Below are 23111 nucleotides of genomic sequence, written 5' to 3'. Positions count from 1 at the left end.
ATATATAACGTAAAATATATTTATTATAGAAAATATGTGTTTGTTATATATCATATACATATATTTCATTACAAAATATTCTAATTATAATATCATAATTATATAATGATATTATAATATCATATAATAATATAATCTTTTACACACATAACACATGTACTTTGTTGCTATGAGATGTGTGTCAGGATTGGAACCCAGGACTCACTTTATTCAAGGGCATGCTGATTTCTGTTGTGACATTTAAGTCCGAGACATCAGCCACGGGGCCTCTCCCACTCCTGCCCCGGCTCTCACCGAGGCCCAGGCTCTCACCGAGGCCCAGGGTGGCCTGCCAAGTCAGCTGGGAGCTGAGAAGTCACAAGAAGCACTAAGTCCAGCCCCGTTCTGCCCTGACGGTGTTGGGGCCTGGGGCTGAGGCACTCGGCTCCCAGCCGCAGTTTCCTCCCCTGCAAAATGGGGCTGAGGATAAACCTGCTCTGCAGGGACCAGGGAGGCCGGGAGGCCCTGAGTCCAGGGCGTGAGTGGGAGCCCACAGCCAGAGCCACTGGGGCAGCTCCAAATCACAGCTCTGCGGGAGGGGAAAGCAGAACCTGGCCTCTGTTCCTGAATAGATGGGTTTGCTCTGATTTTCATCTTTAGTTAGTGTCCAGAACTTGCCCTCCCCCTTCCCGGACCCCCGAGGACGGGTGCGCTCCCGACCCGCAGGCAAACCAAGGCAGTTAACTCTCCCTAAAGGAAATTCAATCACCTTTGCAGAAAGCGGTCCCCAAGCCCCTTCTCAGAGCTGGCGCGGCAGACACGCACGGGAGCCTGAAGAGCATAAAGCCATCAAAGCCACCGGGATTGATTGGGGTTCCAAGTGACCTTTTGGTAGCTTACCTACGCCTGCCACTTAGAGGAAGAATAATTTATGTTGTAAGTCAAAGTGCAGAAAACCAGGGCGACTGAAGAGGATTCCGATCAGGCCAGAGGGCGACCTGGCAGGAGCCGCCTCTGGAGCCCCTGGCAAAACAGGCAGCCACCACCAACGTCCAGGTTCACCCCCCACAGCCACCCGGCTCTCAGGGTGCCTCTGCCCTTCTGGTTCATGGAATCTAAGACTCTGAGGGCTGCCGTCTAACTGAGCCCATTCATCTGAGGAATGCAGAGACGGAGCCTTAGAACAGGGGCCAGTCTCTCCAGGTAAGACTCTAGGTCACCTGCGAGCCAAGAGCAAAGATTCCACCATCTGGACAGTTGCACTCAAACTCCAAAGTACTCCTTGTCAATTCCAAATAAACTTCCATTAAAATTACAAAGAAATTGGCGATTGAAATTACCAATTAAATTTGTACAATGCGAGCTTCATGCAGCGAAGGGTGGTTTCTGTTTTTTTCTGTTCCGTCCCCTCCTGGGACCCCAAGCACCACAGTGGCAGCCAGCACACCAGACACCCTCAAGGCTCAGGGGGTCAACGTGGAGCTGGATGGGCTCTCTACCCAAAATGGTGCCCCTGTAGGGGACCGAGTCACAAAAACGAACGATCGAGTCTCCCAATGTATGTGATCGCACTGAGGAAGGCTGTGAATCGAGCTCACAGCTTCTCCATCAACAGTCCTGGAGACATGGACAACCCCTGGGCGTCTGGCAACTAGGAGACGCCATCACAAGAGACCTCCCCGAATGCATTCCCACACGTGGCCTGCTCTGCCTGTACTGTCCCCGCCCCCCGCCCAATGCTTCCCCCACAATGAAGCTCCACGTCCCTCCCACGCCTTACACCCAGCCCTGGGATACCTCCTCCAGGAAGCACATTTGCTTTCTCCTGCACAGAGTCAAACTCTTCCTCTTTCAGCTAATGCCCTCGCAGACTCTGGGACTTTGTTTAGATGCTGCTTTGGCATGGGGACCTTCTCTGACCCTCTGGACAAGGTTTGACTTTCCCACTCCCCGTATTTTACTCTCATAGACGGATTACACTTTATTCATTATCTATCTCCTCCCTTTGGTCGGTCATCTTCATGAGGACCAAGAACTTCATCTGTCCTGTTTTGCCAATGGAGCCACAGAGACGGGCACAGTGTCTTTCACTTTAGAGACGTGGAAAAATGGAAGGATGGAGTGGGTTGGACGGATGGATGGATCACTGAATGGATGGAGGGTTGGATCGATGATTGCATAGTGGATGAACAGATGGATAGATGGATGGATGATTGGATGGGTCAATAACCAATGAATGAGTGAATGAAGAATGTGTAACTGAATCAGTGAACAATGAATGAATGAATGAAAATGAATGAATCAATGAATGTTTTTCCCATCTCTACCAAGCTGTTGAGTTTACTTCCCCAAGAGGTTCAAAGTGTGGTCTCTAGAGCCAGGACACCTGAGATCACATCTTGGGGCTCTTTGCCACCTACGTGACCTTGGGCAAGCTGACGTTAACATGCCTGAGCCTCAGTGTGGTTTCCCCATCTCCAACTGAGAACCATCAGCCTCACGTGAAGGGCTTGGTAAAGCCCTTGACCCCGCAAGTACTCAGGGACCTGCGGCATCCATTGTCCTGATGCTCTTGCCGTTAGGAGAAGAATGGTCAAACTCACCTTTGCAAGAAGCTCAGCACCTAGCACCGCATAAGCATGAGGTTCCCGAGAGTATCGAATCAGTAAATGGATATTCTAAACCTCTCTACCAGGACACTTCAAAACTATGGAAACGTCAAAGATGCCAGTTATCAGAAAGGAAACTGAAAAGATGTGACAGCTAAATACCTTACTGGGGACTGGCCCTGGGGGAATTCTGAGAAGAACACTGACTACAGGTAAGGACAAGGGAAAGGGTGCACCCACATTCAATGCTCCGAAGCTGGCCATGGTGATGCGGTCACCTGGGAGCTGTCCATAGTCTTTGGAGACAAACACTGAGATATGTAACGGCAAAGAGACATGATGTGTATGTGTCCCTGACCCTCAAACAGTTTCCCCCAAAGCTATGTAAGCACATATGAGAGAGAAAAGGGGAACCTGACCCAAGTAGATCATTACCAGGAGGCAGACCCTTGTACAGCCCCTGGGCTGTTCTTTGTCCTGTTCTTATTCTTGAAACTTCCTTGTTTGAAATTATTCCCCAATACAAAGATTTTCCAAAACTCCGAGACCACACTGGAGCCACGCTGTGCGATGGGTTTTCAGAGAGTGGTCACATCAGAAAAGCTCCGGGGGGTGGGGGGGGTCAGCTGCCACATCTACAGAGGACACAAATGCAAGAACCCCCATCACAGCCTCATGACTGACAGACGGCACTGACCAAGATGGCGCCCTCCCTTGGTAACCCCAAGTGCAGCCTCAGGATCCTTCTCAACACACTGACTACGCCCTATCAGGGTGGGCCCTGTAGGCGAAGGAGCTGTGGGAGAGAAGCTGTTGGACCCCCCAAGCTCATCCCTACTCAGACCTGACTTGATCTTAGGGAAGGTAGTACTCCGAGCTCGAGGCCGTTCAGTAGTGAGACATCTCTGACCTCTGACCCATCCCCTCCTGCACAGGATCGCCTGCCTCCCCGTTCCTCAGTTTCCCCATCCACCAGAAAAGACGAGCCACCCCCAGGCTCCTGTGGGAACGGGCTGAGGTAATGACCGTGAGCCTCTTGTACCCTCCACAGATGAATTATGTGGTCATTGTGATCATGATTATCAGCATCATCTTCTCCTCCCTCCTCATTCTTCGCAATTACCCCAGCTAATGGAGGCCTGTTCCTCTTTAGAGGCTGGAGAGCCGCCTCTGCCCACACCATTTCCAGCTTGGGTATTTCAACGACCCACAACCTCCCCTGCCTTGAACCTGAATCAGGCAGGAGTTTCAAGAGAGCAGTTACATGTCCATTTCCTTCGGTTATCAGCGAAAGGTTAAGTGCCCCGGGGCCCTCGGCCCCAGATGCCACCCGGGCTGGGCCCATCTCGGGTTTCCATTAGGAGCTGAGGTAGAGGAGCCCGGCCCGTGGGTTCATCCTCCGGCCCTGGCCCTCTAGCTAATAGAACCTCAGCCACTCTTGAGCGTAAAGCACTCTCCCCGGGCACAGCCAACCAATTTAAATGGCACTCACAGCTCATGTCCGCAGGCCGTGGGCTCCTGCGTCCTGAAAGAAGCCGGAGCAATAAAATCTATTAGGTCTCCTTTGTCCCATCTTGTCGTGAACTTCTAAGAAAAAGGCACTAAGGGGGATCGGTACCCAGAAAACCTTCATAATTGTGGCTTCCACACAGCGAATGAGTTCGATTACCAAGGCAACCAACCAATCATTCTGGTTAAGGGCAGAGGGAGCTTCGTCCAAAAGAGGCTGTTTGGAACCTCTATTGCACTATAATCAGACAGGAACCAACATTTTAAAAGGCCCTTGTGTAAAAACAGAAGGGAGGGCCGGGGAGGGAAAGAGAAGAGGGGGGAAAAATTAATTTCCTCTCATTTCCTGCCTGCTGCATTGATTGCGGTCCAGAGGCAAGATGAGGCGCTGGACCCCTGCACCTGGGGCCACAGAGCTGCCAGCTGAGCCGAGGCTGCGGCCTCGTGCGCCGGCATTTATTTATTTATTTCCCCCTCTGGGCTCGGCATCTGCAGCACAGATCTCCTGAGAGAGCCACAAAGGTATCAGTTCAAAAAAAAAATCTGTAAGGACCCCACAGAGTCTCTCAAACTATCTCCTGGTCCCCATGAGAAGTCCCCAGCACATCCTTCTCACCTTTGTGGCTGGTTCTGCCAGGTCATTTGATTACCCAAGCCATCTGGGTCTCCTACGGATCGGTGCTGGGGATCGGGGGGAAGGGTTAGCATAGTGGGTCCCGGAGACCTCCCGATGCTTTTCCACCTTGGGGATGCTGCTTGTGGACAGCAGTGGGGACCAACTTCTTCCTCCTGGACTGTGCAAGGACCCTGGGAGGGATGTGCGTCTGTGGCTCCGACTCCATGGTCTTAATCCTGTATCCGGAGACTCCTGCCTTGGGGGGCCCCTCTGCTGTGAACAGCGAGGCACTCGGTACCCTAGCCCAGATTTGCTGATTCTCCTAAGAGAATTCCCAAAGCTTCCCAGTGAGATAAGAGCTGCGTCAGATTGGAACAGACCTCTGTGGTTCTTTTCCATGATAAGAGCCTATAATTCTACTTCTATCAAGAAAAGAAAAATGAAAATAGCATTGATAATGATCGCTCAGGTGTACCGAGCACAAATGCTAGGTGCCAGGTCATGTGTTATGACCGCCCCGAAACCTGAAGGATAATATCATCCGCCCAGTTTCCAGCAGGAGGTCACTGACCACTCCCCGGGTTTAATTGAGGAGGGTTTAGTAAAGGAAGTTTTCATACGAATATGGACAGGGTTAAAGGAACGAGCACAGGACACTAAAATTGCTGGAGCCAGCCATAATGGGGAGCCATTTCCACCCCTGGCCAATGCAGGAGAACAGTGTTCCTGGAGCCAGCGAGGACCTGACCATGGAGGGGAACCACCCAGAAGATGTGGCTGGGGAGGAACACGGCATGTCCCCGAATTACATCTGGCTGGAGGGAGCTGGGGAAATACACTCTCCCCGTCTTCTCCCTGCCCTCAAACCTCCCAGCAGGGTGCCCAGGCCCCATCCCAACAGCAACCCAGGGGTGCAGTGCATGCATTCAGACCCCCAAACCACGAAGCAAAGGGAGAAGGGTGAGTGGCTCTGGAGTTGGAAGGAGCAACCAGGGACCAACCCACATCCCTGTACCATCGTACAGAGATACTGAGTCCCCGAAAGAGGAACGACCAGCCAAGGAGGCCCCATCTGCAAGGGATGGCTTGAGAATTTGAGCATTTGCCCTTCACTAAGTTATATGTTATGGGGACACAGGATGGGGGGTGACAGTGAGAGAACTAACAAGCACACAGAGACTGGCACAGTGTGGTTCTCAGCTTTGACTTGGACGCACGAGATCAAAGGCTCTGGTTAAAATGCAAAACCTCAGACCCTCCGTCCGGGGATTCTAACCCACGGTAGCTCAGGCAGTGTGTGGTGGTGGCACCAGGCCAGGAATTGCGCTTTCTGCCTCTGAATCGGCATCATTGGGTTGGACGGTCTAGGGACAGGACTTGCCACTTTGGTGTCCCTGTGAACCAAAGGCCGCACATTCAGGTGCCTGGCGGTTGTCTCCAGGAAAGGGCTGGTGTGTCCAGGGTCGCTGGAGAGTTCCTGTCTGTCTAACAGGGACCACGTCTCAGCTCCTCCCAACTGTCGCCATGCAAGCTTGACGAATCTTCCCAAACGAAGACAATCGTCTCATGGGCACCACCAGGTCAAAACCACCACTTTGAGGGCCAACTGGGACCCAGCCGCGGCCACGTTTGCCCCCTCCACAGCCAGTGAAGCCATTTGGAGCTCTCTGGCTCTGGAACAAGGGTCCTGGCCAAGAAGTCAGACAAACATGGCAAACAAACATGAGCTGGGGTCCCAACTCGGCAGCTCATGTCCCACATGTCCCTGGGTCGACCTCATCCCCTCGGGAGCCCCCATATCCTCCTCTGTTCGCCTGAGGGATTTGGAAGGTGACCGTCTCAAAGACTCTTTTCCAGAGTTTTCATGATCTGACATGTTTTTCCCCTCAACAGGGAGGAGGCTCTTCAATTGCAAGGCTGTTTCTGAAAAATGTTCATCATCGACTTTAAGAGTTGTTTCTCTTGGTTCTCCACAATCACCTCTGTATCATCTCCCTTTTTTTCCTGGTTATTTGTGTGTGCGTGTGTGTGTGCGTGTGTGTGTGTGTGTGTGTGTGTGCGCGCCTGTGTTCTGAAGAATAGAGAATATGAACCCAACGTTATGACACAGCTGTCACTACAAAGTTTTAAGGATAATATGGAGCCTCTGAAAGAATCTTCTAGACCCACGTAAGGACGCCACCTTCTTAATCCAGCGCTCATCCTCTGACATGCTGGTTTATCCAGGACAATCTTCTCGTCTGAGTCATTTTTCTCCAGAGTGTCTCGTGTGAACCTAATCATCTACCCTTTGACCGACACGGAGATGAAAATGTCAGTTAGACGTGACCACATGCTGGGTTCAAGAGTCTGTTGTACCACATGGAGACTAGAGACCACCACCACGTATTGCAGCCTTCAGAAACCAAAGATAATAGATTTGGAGTGTTCTCACCACCAAAATAAAAGAAAATAAAAAGACCAAGTCTATGAGGTAATGTGTGTGTTAATCAGCTCAACGGGGCCATCCACAGTGTGTACCAATTCCAGAACCTCATGCTGTACACCATAAATACGCACAATTTTTGTCAACTCAAATAGAAATAACGTCTTGACACAATGACGAGGTAATGCATTCGGGTAACACTGCCCCTGGAGGATTGGGGACTATTGGAATCGTGGCCCAGATCACACTAGGTCCCTGTGGGCATGACAGCATGGTCATGTGGAAGGTGGCCATAGCACCCTACACAGGTCAACAGGGCCTACCATGGCCAGAAGCAGACTTGAACTCTTTCTGTTTATTTCACCCCTCTGCCCTCTGAGATGTGGTCCCAACTGGTTCAAGTTCATGTCATTTCCCAGTCAGATAATCCCAACAGTCTTCCTCCTGGACCCCCTGATTCTTTTTTCCTGAATTTCCTCTAATGTTATTTATCAATGCTTTATTTCGTGTTTTTAGACTTTAAAAGCATGTATGTGCTTGGGGAAAAAAAATAGAAAATCTTGAGTACAGGAAAATTCTTATGGAGCACCCTAGAGCCTGCCCGGGGTTGCCTCCCCTGGGTTTCAGATACCACCCGACCCAAGTGGGTCCTCAACAGATGTTTGTCGAGTTAAAAACAATTAACGAATAAAGTCTGACACAGAGAAATCACTTCTTTCTCAGGACAGAGGGAGCTAGGTAGACACAGAGCGGGAGGAAGAGGGTTCAATTCTGAGAGCCACCTCTGAGCCACGTTACCTGGACACGTGTTCTGGACACACCCACTGAGGTGAACCGGGCCACCATATTGCCACGGAGCCGGTCTGGCCTGCTGGAGGGAGAGGTGCCTTGGGAACCCAGGTCCCCAGCCAAGAGCCAGGACCGGCTGCTGCCCGGTATGAGAGGTGAGCAAAGTCCCCTGGGACACCCCAGCCCCAGGCAAGCTCCCAGCGAGGGGCAGCCCCAGCTAACACCACACAGAACAGAAATGGCGACCCCTGCCGACCCCTCTACACACTGGTGAGAAGAAATGGTGGCTGCTACTGACGCCACTCCCTGCTTGTAAGGGGCAACTGAAATAATTCCCTTCAAACATCCATCCCAAAGAGAGAGTTCCAGGGCTGTTGATTTAGAATCTGGTTTATGCAAATCAGTGATCCTTAGTCCTGGGGTGGAGTAAGGGGATGGAGGGGTGGGAAGGGGGGTGGGGGAGAGGACCCCACCTCTCACGTTGAGGGCTCTGATGGGCGAGAAGAGCTGCCCTACACCCAGTGAGAGCAGGTCACATGAGCTATTTCTTTGATATATAATGTCAAAATTATTATATGTTGTGGTATACAACACACAGACCATGAAGTGTAGCATCATAACCGTTTTAAAGGGGACACTCCAGGGACACAAGGTCTGTTCATAACACGGTACAACCATCAGCAGGATGTGGTTGCAGAATGTTTTCATCCCTCCAAGGAGAGCCTCTGACAGCCACTAGCAGCCACCCCAGCTCTCCCTCCCCGGCCCCCGGCTGTCACCCTCCGCCTGCCTCTCTGTGGATTTACCTGTCCTAGACATTTTGCATAAATGGAATCATATGGCCTATGGCCTTGCTCCTGGGGTTTTTTTTTCCCTTGGCAGAGGGTTCTCAGGGTGGGTCCACACCTTAGCAGAGATCAGGGCCTCGCTGATTTCATGCCTGAATCACGTCACTGGACGGATAGACCACATCTTGTCCAATCCTTCTTCCGCTGATGGACATTTGAGTTGTTCCCACCTTTGGACAGAGAGAGTGTTTCAATTGTCACAAAGGAGAAGAGACTCTGGGCTGGGGGCCTCGGCTCTCGACACAGCTCTTCCTCCAGGGGACTAAGTAATAGAGACCAGAGACGCCACTAAGCCCCATGCAGCACTCAGGACAACCCCCCCGCAAGAATCCTCCAGCCCCAAAGTCCACGGTGCCGAGTTCGAGAAGCCCCGATCTTGCCCAGCTGCCTCCAGCTCCACCAGCACCTCGTGGGATCACGCCAAACTTGGGCTCCAGTGGGGCGTCTTCCGAGCCCCACGGTCCACAGAAGCCATCTCCCTGCCGTCTCAGAAGCCGTGACCTGGTGGCCAGTTTAGAAACGCGTGATCCCTTTTTAACACCCACCATTACCAAGAGGAAAATCAAAACAAAACCCTCCAAATCAATTGCGGGGGAATAAAATAAAAGGATATTTCTGATGTTTTTCTAAAGCTTTTCATCCTTTTTTAAAAACGGGTGTGTGTCGGGGGGGTCAAGTGGCAACCGAGGAATAAAAACAAGTGTTCAAAAGCTCAGCAACCCAAAGTCCACAGAAAATCAAAACAAGCCTGGCTCTCAGTGTGCGTAATTACGGCCACAATCAAGTAATGAAAGGTTTATTAGTTTAATGTGATTCCATCAAGTACCGAAAAAGCAGGAAGGAGTGGGAAAAAGAAAGAAAATGGATATGAACAAGGAGGGGGAGGTAGACATGAAAGAAGAGCAGCAGAGAGCAGAGAGGGAGAAATTAAGATGCATCTTTAATTAACCGGTCCCTCCAGGTGTCCGGCTGGAGTTAGCCCAGGGGTGCAGGAGAGCAGACCCCAACAGTTCCTACAAACCCTGAGCCTTATCCTACCAGGTGGGCCTTGGTGGGGCCCATGGGGGCTCAGCAATGAACAAAATAGACAAAATCCCTCCCCTCGCCCCCCCCCAAAGCCTTTTATGTTTAAATGAAATATCAAGGCAAATGAAATGCATGTGGAGAAAAATAAAATGGGGAAGGGGAATAGGCAGTTACAGGGATGGAGAAAGGTCAGAATTTTAAAGCAGGTGAACAAGGAAGGGGTAATATTTAAATCAAAACCAGCAGATGTGGGGAAGAGTGAGCCCAGGGCAGATCTGGAGGGAGAGCATTCCAGGCACAGGACGTGCAAATGCCCTGAGTAGGATGTGCCTGTAAAGGAATAGCGAGGAGGCTGGAAAAGAGCCAGGGGGACACTAGTGGAAGACAAGGACAGATTCTCTAGGGCCTTCCAGAACACAGGAGGCCTTGGCTTTCACGCTGAGAGAGAAAGAAACCATGTAGGTGTGCGACCCAGGATCACTCCAACTGCCAGATAGAGAAGGGAGAAGAGTAAGGCTGGGAGTGGGGTGACACCAGAGAGACATGTAGGGGCCACCAGTGAAGGAGGCACCCCCTCAGAACACACAGAGTCTCCCTCACCTCTGCAAGGCCAAAGCCCTGCTATGGGGGCTCTTTAGACCGGCGTGTCAAGAGTCTTGGTGGACACAGATGACATCATTCAAGGAAGGCCTGTGCACAGAGGGTCTCCAGCTGGCAGCCCCTCAGGAGTGGCTCACCATGCAGGGAGCTGCCCTCCAGGGCCACGCCCCCGCCAGGGGTGGACTTGCAAAGGCGGGTTTCACATAGGACAAAATGCTCAACATCTCTTGCCATCAGGGAAATGCAGATCGAAACTGCATGGAGACTGCGTGCCACTCCAGTTAGAATGGCACCCTCCGAGGGTCCCCGCGGAGAGAAGCGCTGGTGAGACTGTGGGGAAAGAAACACTGGCACACTGTGGATCTGACTGCGTTTTATCCAGCCATTTAAGGGGATAGAACTGGAGGCCATAATTCTGAACAAAATCAGTCATCCTTAGAAAGAAACCTGTTTCCTCTCATATGTGGAAGTAAGAGGTAATTCATGGGGGAAAGGAGATGCCTCGAAACTGGAACGGAGACCACTGGGTAGAGGAAGGGGGTGGGGGAGAGCGGAGGAGAGGGTTGGGGACACTGGGGGTGGGATGGATCAAAGTACATTTTTATGTCTCCACCAGGACGTCCCAACAAAACGTCCCATTGGGTATTATTAATGTGCACCAATCTTTTTTTAATTAAAAAAATGTGGGTTTTATCATTCAAGTTATGGAAAGGCCAAGAGCCGGGGAGATGACCTCCATTAACCCAGGAGTTTTTCAGCCACAGATGCCCTGGAGGGACCCGGGGGCCCTGAGGCAGAGTGGGCAGAGCAAAATGTGAGCTGGAGGGAGGCCACTCCAATGGGATCAGCGGCTCTGGGTGCCGGGCTGTGTCCAGTTGTCTGATACCCAGCCCCGGTGTCTTTAAGGCAGACGGTCAGCAGTCCAGGTGCGAGAGTCAGGAGGGAAGGGGACTGCCGAGTGGGCTACGGGCGATTCTCATGCAAGGTGCCTCCGCAGTCCACTCAGTTTTTATCCCTAGGAGTTGGCTAGTCCAGGGCGAGACGAATTCCCAGGTGTCAACGCATGAGAATAAAAAGGAACCTTTAGGACACAGCGGCCCATTGCCAAAGGCCAATCTATGAGGAGGTAAAAGGCCTGACCCCCTTGCCCCGCAGGGACCTCTCCAACAGGATGGGCTCTGGTCAGTTTCTTCCTCCCTCGGACCAAAATACCCAACAAGAACAACTAGAGGAGGATGAGTTCATTTGGGGCTCATGGTTTCTGAGGTCTCAGTTCATGGACGGCTGACTCCATTGCTCTGGGCCTGAGGTGGGGCACCCCATCATGGGAGTGGTCCCCGTGGAGGACAGACAAGCGGTCAGCTCGCGGCAGGGTCAGGAAGCAGCAGGTGGGGAGGTGCTGTAAGGGAGGATGCACCCTCCCAGTGCAGGCCCAGCAGCCACCTCCCCAGCCACGCCCAGCAGCCACCTCCCCCAGCCACGCCCAGCAGCCACCTCCCCAGCCACGCCCAGCAGCCACCTCCGCAGCCACGCCCCACCTGCCTACAGTTGTCCGCCCATTCACTCTGGCTGATCAGGTTGCAGCTCTCAGAACCTCATTTCACCTCTGAATATTCCTGCACTAACAGAGCTTTGGGGGAACAACTCATATTCGCACCCTAAGAGGGTGGTTTTGCTCTAAAGTTCCCGACTCTCTCCTGCCTGCTGTGGTGCCTTCTACAGGACAAGTCCCCAGGGCACCCCAACAACGTCCCACAGGCCAAGCTCTGCCCCAGCCTGACTGCTTCCTGGAGGACCAGCCCAGGGAGGCCTGAGGGAAAGGAGTGTGAGCTACCTCCCAAGTGGTCAGAGGGTGAGCTGGCTGAGAACACCCAGTGTGGGTCCCCAGCCCACCAGCCTGGGCCTGAACCCAGGGTCTCTCTCCCTGGCTCTCCTGTTCTCCCTCCAACTCTCTGCCCCCCAGCCCCTGCTCTCCTTGTTTTAAGTTGTGAAGTATAACACACATACAGAGAAATGCACAGATCCCAAGCATACGGCCCGATCAAATACTACAAAGCACTCACCCTGGTGGAGAAATCGAATTTTGGCTGCAACCTCCCAAGCCCCCTGCCATTCCACCTCCCAACTAACCACAGTTCCCCTCTTCTCCCCAAAGGGGAACTTTTATCTAACCCAAGTTCCAACACTCTTATTGAGTTTGGCTAGTTTCTGGATTGACTGTTCATTTGCCATAGAGTATGTGTGTGTATAGAGACATATATACATATAGAGATCTATCTCAATTTGTGTGTGTGTGTGCACATGTCTGAAATTTTTCCATGTTGCTGTAACAGCATTTGGTTCCTTTTTGGTTGCTCTATAGTATTCCACAGTGCACCTCTGATAGCCCATTCTCCTTCAATGGACATTTGACATGTCATAAAAGAATTTCCCTGAGCAACCAATAAGCACATGAAAAGATATCCATCATCATCAATGACCAGAAAATGTCCCTCAAAACCAACATGGACTCTACTCTATCCGCACAAGAATGACCAGAGTTAAAGAGTGAAACCATACCAAGTGTCACTTCTCTGTCACAGAGCCCCACTGAGTGGTAACTCACTTGCTAGGTGCAAAGTCAACTTGTGATCACCAAAACCAAAGGAAGCTGAGAACGGCAGCAACTGGCCAGAGACCAGGGCAGCAGGGCAGGTCTGCCCTATGCACACAGACCCGGGCACTTCCCAGCCTGTGTTCAGTCCCCCAGTGCCGGACCTGGCATGGTTTTCTCCACCAGGCAACGGACCCCGCACAGTGGAGCAGGTCCTTCTGTTTGATCTGAGCACCAACTGAGAAGCAGGCACTAGGGGGACCCCTCCGACCCGACCAGGAGGCTGCCCTCTGGGTCCTGAGACCTTGACGGGGTGGGAACTGTCACAGCTCCTTGACGTATTGCCTGACTCAGAACTGCATCGGGTCGAATCCAGGTCGCGTTGTTTGGATAGACATCCAAATGGCTTTCCAAAAATAAAAGGAAGAGGTCACGGTGATGGGCACTGAGATCCCAGTCCCGAAAGCCGTCTCACGCGATGGCGCTGCAGGTGTTCTGGAGATTTCTTCTATTTTCTCCTTCTTCTTTTAATCTAAATCATGCTCCCAGACAGCCCGGAGACTGGGGTGAACTCTCTTCTGCGCTAATCTTTTATATCCTTTTCTGTTGGTCGGAGATGATTGAACATGACTTATTCATAGTTCTCAACCTCCGCTGCCTCTTCCAGTCGCCAGCATCTGGTTTCTGGCAGCTCAAGGTTCCTTTTCCTATCACATAACCCTGCTCTGTTCCTGGGAGAAAGGGGTCTAGCAGAGGGTGGGCAAACGCCAGCCGCAAACTGCCCCCCAGGAGAGGGGACCCCAGACCCTCTGCTCTGTTTATGGACGGTGATAGGAACTGGATGTCGGCTCAATGAACCCGGCCAGCTTTTCATCGAAAGCCCTTCCTTTCAAACAAAAGAAAGTTTGGGACAGGATTTCTGCTCTGGAAAAGATACACTTTCCCCTTTATTCCCAAAGGAAGTCCTGGAACCCCTTGCCTGGAAACTCTCATGCTCCAGAAATGTGCACGAAGCCCCCCCCCCCCGCACCCATGTGGACCCCCTTCATGGGCGGTATCATTTGGATGAACGGGTCATCTCTGGGGGATGTCGATTTTCTCCAGTTTTTTGGAATTTGAAATTCTCTCTGATAAACCCGGGACATGTTAAGGAACACGGGTATTTTTGCGACACCCCTTAAACACACTCTGTGCAGCATGGAGCCAACTTCTGGATCTTGTTTGATCAGCGTCTGCCGAGTGGGTTGTGGCTGCAGGGGACAAAGTAGCGAATGAGACAGAGAGCAGCAGTTGACCCCGAGATCTGACATTTTAATGGTGGGAAGACAGGAGCAAGAAGGCTCTGCTCACTGCCCCTCACCAGCAGCTCACCCGTGGACTCTGTGCTCCCCATCTCTGCAACCTGGAGCCCTGAGGGTCAGGGGTCTAGGACCCAAGTGGAGATTTCTTTTGCCCAGAACACAGTCATAATCCCATGAAGCTCAACCTGGTCACTTTGGGCAACTTGCGCCAGTTGGCCAAAAGGGGTGGGGGGAATGTAGTCCCCCTGCAGGTGAAGGTGATCCACCCTGATCATCATGACGCTATCAGGCTGCAGCTGCGTCCTGGAGACACTTGATGCCCAGGTGATTCTCTGGAGCATCTCTTGGTACCACCAAGCCTTGGAGTCACGGGGCAACAGCACCCGCAGCCTGGCGAGGACTGGGATGAGCATCTGGATGCCCCACTAGGCCAGCCCAAGACGAGAAGAGGGGGAGGGGAACTTACAAAGGGGGGCGGAAGAGCGAGGTGATGATCACCAAGGGTGGCTTTGAGGCCAGCTGCAAGGGTGGAGAGCTCTGGTGACTCCACTACCTTCCACTTGTAAGTTGCTTCAGAAACTGTAACCAACCAGAATCTTGGAGATCTGGTCCACAGAAAAAAAACGGATTTATGTGAAAAGTAAATGGATCCAGATGCTGCACGGGGTGGACCTTGGCAGCCAGGGCTGACTCTCCTCTCTGGAAGGCACATGCATCCCACGCCCCAGTGGCACTGTTGGCTGACCACAACCCACAGATGACCCCCGCTCCAGGTAATCGCTCCCAACCAAATTGGAGACACCCCTTCCAAAAGGCTGAGCTTCCCTCTCGTCCCCAGTTATCATGTTCTTCTTTCTGTTTTGTTATTTATTAAATTTACAGAAAATATACACTAAAAAAAATGCAGCGAGTAAACATATAATTCTGTGCATTTTTATGAATGCTTTCCAATGTCACCAACACCCCAGCCAATCACCACCTGCTGCCCGCTTCCAGTCCACCCCAACCTTCTGCATAGCCACTGCTCTAATGTCCTGTCTCTTCTTGAAACTTCACCTATGTGGAGTCATGCAATATGAGTTATTTTGTAGATATCTTCCCTCAGTTAAACAGTGGCCTTGTTAACAGTTTTTCATATCAGTAACTCATCTCCCAGTGCCAAAGAGCATCCAGTTATATGAGCATACAACAATCTGTCTTTTCTTCTGTTGATGGAAATTTGAACGGTTCCAATTTATAGCTATTATGGATAAAGCTGCTATATAAACTCTTGTATAGCATTTTTTTAAAACCTATGTTTTTATTTTTCTTAGGTAGATGGGTAGGAGTAAAATGGCCCAGTGATAAGGGCGGGGTGCATGACTTAATATTATGAGAAGCTGCCAATGAGTTTTCCAATGTGGATGCACCATTTTACACCATGATGTGAGAATTCTAGTTCCTCCGCATCCTTGCCAACACTTGGTGTTGTCAGATTTCTAATTTGGCCCATTTGGTTGGGTTTGAACTGATATCTTATTATGGTGTTTTTTTGCACTTCCCTGATGGGGAATGGTATTGAGCACTTTTTCACGTGCTTACAGGTCTCGTGAGACTGTCTTCTTCCAAAGGAATCCATTCACATCTCCGCCTGCTCATCAAGTTATCTTATTGATTTGTGAAGGTGTTGTTCGATATTTTCCAGGTGCAATTCCCATGACATATGTGTTGAGGGTACTTCTGATCAAATTGTCTTTTCATTTTCTTAAGGGGGTCTTTTAGTGAACAGGATTTTCTTTTTTTTTACTTTTTAAAAAAAATTTTGATGAAGTGTGATTTGTCTTTTTTTATATGTCTTTTGTAGTTAGTGTACTTTGGGTCTTTTCTAAAAACAATCATTTGCTTACCCTCAAGACTGCTAAATAGCCTCCAATATTTTCTTCCAGAGGTTGTTTGTTTGTTTAGGTATTTTTTAGCTGAAGATGGACACAAAACTTTTCTTTATCTATTTATTTATTTATTTATATGGGGTGCTGAGGATCAAACCCAATGCCTCACACATGCTAGGCAAGCGCTCCACCACTGAGCCACATCCACAGCCCCTCTTCTAGAGGTCTTTTAGTTAAACTCACGTTGAGGTCTATGACCTTTTCAGATTTTTATGTGTACAGCAAAATATTTTAGTATCTTCAAGCTCATATCTAGTTGATCCAGGGCTAAGGGTTGAGAAGACTTCCCCTTCCTCATGGAGACAGTGCCCTTGCTGACAATCACATGCATATGAATCTCTTTCCGGATTCTGGATTCTGTCCCGTTGGTCTAGTTGTCTAAAGCTGAGATCATATTCTTGCTTAGCTTTTCTCCCGGCCCTACCCGTTTCCCTCTCACTTTGCTGGACCTGAGAGCACTTCCTTGCTTGATAACCCGAGGAACATTTCCATCTCAGACTCCACTTTCAGGTAATTAAAGCGACAAGCAGTAGACATGCAAGTTAATAGATTAGACCATTCGTGTGCCCGTTGCTGCTAGGAATGGGATAAGACATGGCCAGACTGTGGAAAGCAACTGTCTCGGTGATCTTAGCTGAGGACAAAGCCTCTCCCAGGATGTGATATGTAAGTCCTAAATGATGACTATATGTATGTATGTATGTATGTATGTATGGTTTAATTGCAGCAAGAAAAAAATAGTAGAATCCAGAGGTCCAGGAACTGAATGGACAGGATATTGGACACATCTTCAGTGTCATTGTTGAAGCCACTAAGGTGATGATAAGAGAAAAAAGGAGCCAGAGATTCAATGCTACACCAAGCAGGAGTTTATTGAAAAGTCCTTCAAATTAGCTGGGATTTTTTTTTTTTTAATAAAGGAGTAAGGATAATTTCAAAGTGTCCATGGGAGCAGGGAAGACATTTCTCCATCTCCAGGTGTGCAGTTCCCTGGGTGGGGGGGAGATATTCTCTAAAGAGAAGACTGTAGGGGGAGGTTCCCCTCAGGGAGCAGAATCTGAAGGTATGTTTCCAAGGAGGTGTTTGGGGTGTAGAGAAGGGTGTTGATCTTGGGTCTTGAGCTCCACAGGGCACAGTGCTCAGAGAGATGTGGAAGCTCGGATCTGATTAGGGGGTGTGAGAAGGCGGGCAGAAGGGGAATCCTATGAAGGTAAGTGTGTGGGAAGCTTAGACTTCTGAGGTGTCAGTGGTACCTGGATTTGGTCCTGAAATTAAAGCAACAGTGTTTGATGATTTCACAGACATCTGCTGAAGAGGATCTAGTCATTAACTGCTGGGAGCCATTAGCCAAGTAGGTATGACAATTTCCTTGCCAGCGTACCCCATGTTGCTTAGTGGAAGGACTCGTGGAAATAGGACATTTTGCAGTGACATTGCAGTTAGGTGACCTTGCTCAAGGACCAGGGCGGATCCGGGATTAGGGTGTTCCTGGTTTAGGATAATCGGGTTTAGGGTGTTCCAGGTTTAAGATTATTCCTGCTGGGAATAGGGCGTATCCTGCTGCCTGAGTTCCCCTTGAGTTCTCACGGGATTCAGACAGTATTTTTTGGGAGATAGAAGCCCAGTGGGTGTGGATTTGGGCAGAGAACGTGGATTTCCCCAGAACATGATTGTAGACGGCTGGTGTGAGTTCGGGAATAAAGAGTTGCTGTTTGAATCTACAAGCTGTGTGGTGGCTCGTGATTGTGTGCCCAGCCAGACTGCGGCATTTGGCGTCCTGTGCGGGGAACTTCTGAAGCTTAGAGGTAAGTGAAATTTCTCACCCTTGAGGAAGAGAGAAAGAATGGGTGAACATTTCAAAAAACAATGTGTTATTGTTTTGATTTATTTTGTTTTTATTTCAAGTTGCCTGTTCCTAGAACTTTCTCAGGCAAACTGGGGAAAATGGTTGACTCAAGGTTTGAAGTTATTCGCCTCCGAGCAAGAGAAATTGTTAGAGGAAGGAGGCAACCCAGTAAGACCAAGAACAGTTAGGACATATGTTGATACAATACAAAAATGTAGCCCATGGCTTTTTAAAGATGAGTTATTAAGTATATCAATGGGACCATCATGGTATCCTGTAGAAGGATTTTTCTTCAACAAGAAAGAGATGGCTAGTTCTGTTCACTACACTTGTCTAAGATCTTGGTTTTTACAGATATCTGATTAATTTACAATGCTAAAGTGTTAAAATATCAACCACTAAATATGAAATCAAGTACTCTTTACTTATTAAGTTCCATAAGGTAATATATTTAAACATTATGTGTGTTTTCATAAATTGGTAAATGGAAAAATGTTTAATATTGCTTTGTGTCTGTGTCTTTGCTAAAACAAGGTTACTAAGTGTTAAGATTCTATCATGTGTAATTTATATACAAAGAGTAGAAAAATTTTCAGTTGGGTTTCAATTATAGTATTATAGTATCATAAAAAACATGGAAGTCCTTCATCTTATTAAAGTGGAGTAATTTGTCTACATCAGAAATTTTATAAGAGTTGTTTCAAAATGTGAATTTATAAAAAGGGTTAAGGGCTACAAAAGAGATATAAAAAGATTCAAGATGTGAAAATATATTTTAATATAAAGGTTAAAAAAAGAAAGAAATGTTTCTAGATGAGATAATCTCTGTGTGGTAAAGTAAAAAGTTGTAAAATGCCATTTAAAAGATTTTGAGGAAACTAGACTTACTTTAAAAGCTTGAGAAAGGAAGAAAAAAGAAAAAGGTATTTGTACATGGCAGATTGAAACAAAGCTTCTCAATGGAATTAAAAAAAAAAAGCCTTTGGTTGAAGGGCAGCCATGTAAACTAACATTGAAGCGATTTAAACAGAATCTAAGCCTCGTTTAAAAGAGTGAAGCTGTAGGTGGTGAAAAAGTACACTTAAAAAGTACAGTATAGATGATAATTAAAAGGCTTTAAAAGGTTAAATTAAAGGTGGTTAAAATGCCTTCATGATGGAGGAAAGAAGCTTAATCTTAAAGGCATTACTTTAAAAAATGGGAAGATAATAGGATAAAAGATATTTAGATAAAGAAGATTAAAAATTTAAAGTGAAAAACTTTAAAGGCAGAAGTATAGAAAGTTAAAAAGAAAAAAGATAAAGAAGATGTAGAAAGATAAAAAATATGTAGGAAGACAAAAATTTTAAACCCACAAAATAGGAAGAAAAAAAAAACTAGGAGGAAAATAAGCAACTAAGGGTAAATATACAAACCTTAAAAAAAAAAAAACTAGAAGATAGTAAAGGTATTTCAGATAGAAAATGCAAAAGGCTAAGACAACTATTAGATACAGACATGTACTTATTAAAGCAAAAAAGAGGGAATTGAAAAGGGGTATATATCCCCCAAAGATAAACTTAAAATAATGCTTTTTACTCTAAACTTTTTAAATTTGGATTCATAAGGACTTAGTGCTGCGGAAAGACATATGTATCCAAAAAATGTACATAAGCCTAAGGTACTTTGGAAAGATATTCTAACAGGACAATGGAAAGGTCCTGACCCAGTGATTATCTGGAGTCGGGGTTTTGTTTGTGTGTTTCCACAGGGAGAACAGCAGCCGATTTGGATTCCAGAGAGATTAGCTAAAACAATTTCTACAGATCGAAAAGAAGATGATTTGACTCAAATCCATAACAGCTGATATCCAGAGCTCCAGCTTGGCCATTCTTACATCTGCGACAGTGATTAACCACTGATGCAATTTTTATTTCCTTGCCAGCGCACCCCATGTTAGTTGTGGTAGTGCTGGCATATCTTTGCTGATGGTGTCACCAGTGATGCAATTTTTCCCAAGGAGCCGTCAATTGGCTTGGTGTTGTGGCATTTCTGTATCCTCCTCCCTTCTGCTAGTGATGGTCTAAAATTTGGGGGCCAATGGCTGTATGCTGGACCGGTAGTCAGTGACGGGTATGATCCAATTGCAGTGGTATCAACCTAAGACAGGAGGCTGACGCCTAAAGGTCAGTTTTCCGATGACGGGTAAGAACCATATGTTGAATTGGACAACCTACCAGGCACGGTCCTTAAGCCACATTAACCTCACCCCCCACTGGCACCAAGGCCAAATTTGGGGGCCAACAGAGGTGAGGCAAAGAACCTCACCCCCCCACTGGTGCATAGACCTATCCACAAGTATGGCTGTATGCTGGACCGGTAGTCAGTGACGGGTATGATCCAATTGCAGTGGTATCAACCTAAGACAGGAGGCTGACGCCTAAAGGTCAGTTTTCCGATGACGGGTAAGAACCATATGTTGAATTGGACAACCTACCAGGCACGGTCCTTAAGCCACATTGCTTGTTGTTTAATTAATCAGAAGGGGGGAGATGCTGGGAGCCATTAGCCAAGTAGGTATGACAATTTCCTTGCCAGCGTACCCCATGTTGCTTAGTGGAAGGACTCGTGGAAATAGGACATTTTGCAGTGACATTGCAGTTAGGTGACCTTGCTCAAGGACCAGGGCGGATCCGGGATTAGGGTGTTCCTGGTTTAGGATAATCGGGTTTAGGGCGTTCCAGGTTTAAGATTATTCCTGCTGGGAATAGGGCGTATCCTGCTGCCTGAGTTCCCCTTGAGTTCTCACGGGATTCAGGCAGTATTTTTTGGGAGATAGAAGCCCAGTGGAGGTGAATTTGGGCAAAGAATGTGGATTTCCCCAGAACGTGATTGTAGACGGCTGGTGTGAGTTCGGGAATAAAGAGTTGCTGTTTGAATCTACAAGCTGTGTGGTGGCTCGTGATTGTGTGCCCAGCCAGACTGCGGCAATTAACCACTGACACCCTTCCCACAGCATTTCCTAAGTGTCAAGAATCCACGTACAACATTAAGGACGTTAAACCTGTACATCTCTGACTATTTACATAGCAATATTCTTTCATCTAAGACTTGAACTTTGTTTAGAAAAGAGAGAACCTTAATTTGGCTATATTTTTTTGAATACCCCTTAAACTAATATAATCACTTTATTGAAATAACACGATCTTCTAAAATGATCTGGAGTGCCGCAGTCCGGCTGCAGCAAAATAACCGGGGGGTGACGAGCAACTTATGTAGATTGATACAGCAGGAGTAGGAGCTGTTTATTGTAGGACAACAGAGGTATATATACATTCCACACAGCTTATCTTAATTAACATAAACTTGATACAGCAGTCAACCAATAAGGAATCTCCACACTTAATGGCTCGCTGGTGTTACTTCACAAACCACTCCCTCTGGCAAAATGCCAGGCGCCATCCAGACTTGTTTACAGACTCTAACACTGGAGTGTCAGGCCACATTTGGGGAAATGCTACTTTTTGGTATTTCAGAGTCATGTCATATTCTGTGTGTCCCTCCTGCTATGTGCTAATCCCTGGGCTGCAGGCGCCATGATGAGTCAGCAAGGAACCTAAACATGAAGTGAGGGGTACAGAGAAGAAACCTGATGACCCCATACAGTTGTGATAAGTGTTATGATGGGGGTGGTGCAGGGCATGAGAGGAACTCACATTAGCAAAACGAAACCCTAAATTTTGGAAATAGCGTGTGAAGAGTGCATCCATGCACAGCTTCTGGGGAGGCCTGACATAGTTGGATTTGAACAGTGGTTCTCAAGTCTGAGTGTGTAGTAGAATCACCTGGAAGATGTGTTAAAATAGATTCCTGGGAAATTTTGTTAGATCTCAGGCTTTCAAAATTTCTTGAGGGTGTGTGAGTTTTCCTTCTTTCCTTATGCTGAGAACTGGGTAGGCCTTTCACATCAGGAGGAATGTGTTTCATTTCCTTTATTTTATTCTATTATTTCTTTTCTAGCTGCCAACTCTCCATTTTTCCTCCCTCTTCTTTCTTGCTAGAAACTTTATGAGTCAGATGTTGAACTGACTGGATTAATTATCTAATATTCTTTTATTCCTATTTTTTTTCTCTCTCTCTTTACATTTTAACTGTACTTTCTAGAACTTTTTCTCATTTTTATCTTCCAATTCTTCAACTATGGATAGTTTCTCCTTGGATATGAGGCACCTGTGTGTATTTCCAAGAGCTCTTCATTGTTCCAAAGGTTCCTTTTATATCGCTTCCAATTCTTGTTTCATGATTTTAAAGATTTCATGATTTTCATTCTGATGTTTATAGAAATTTTCTTCTATCTCTTAGACTCTCTGAATCATTTGAATTCCATTTTTCTTCGGATTTGTTAGTTTTGAGCTTTACCCATCACTTTTAAGGATGATACACCCCAAAACAAATTGGCAAGTTCAATATGTTTAGGAGGAGTTTTTAACTGCTGAGGGCCATTGCTAAGTAAGAATGACGCATGGCATGACCCAGGTCATTTGCAGTGTCATTGCATGTAAGGTGACCTTGCTCAAGAACCAGGGCGGATCCGGGTTTAGGGAGGATCGGGGTTTAGGGCGTTCCCGGTTTAGGACAATCTGGGTTTAGGGCGGTTCCAGGTTTAAGGTGTACCCTGCTGGGAATAGGGCGTATCCTGCTGCCTCAGGTGCGCCTGCTCGTTGAGTTCCCGTTGAGTTCTCCTTGAGTTCTCGTTGAGTTCTCGTGGGATTCAGAGAGTATTTGGGATTTTGCCCAGAACGTGATTGGGGCCCAGAACGTGAATTTCCCCAGAACGTGTTTGTAGAGTGCGGGTGTGAGTTTGGGAATAAAGAATTGCTGTTTGAATCTACAAGGCTGTGAGTGGCTCGTGATTTTGTGCCCAGCCAGACTGCGGCATTTAACATGTGGGATTCACAGAGGGCCAGTAAGGTAGCAAGACAGCTCTTTCACTGAGGGACCCCAGTGGGGGTCTTTCTGGGGCCTTTCACTGGGAAAATGGCAATAACTATCTGCCTCCTTCC

Source organism: Marmota flaviventris, chromosome 1 (genome assembly GCF_047511675.1).
Source record: "Marmota flaviventris isolate mMarFla1 chromosome 1, mMarFla1.hap1, whole genome shotgun sequence".
NCBI lineage: Eukaryota > Metazoa > Chordata > Mammalia > Rodentia > Sciuridae > Marmota > Marmota flaviventris.
Note: the sequence above shows the minus strand (reverse complement) of the source record.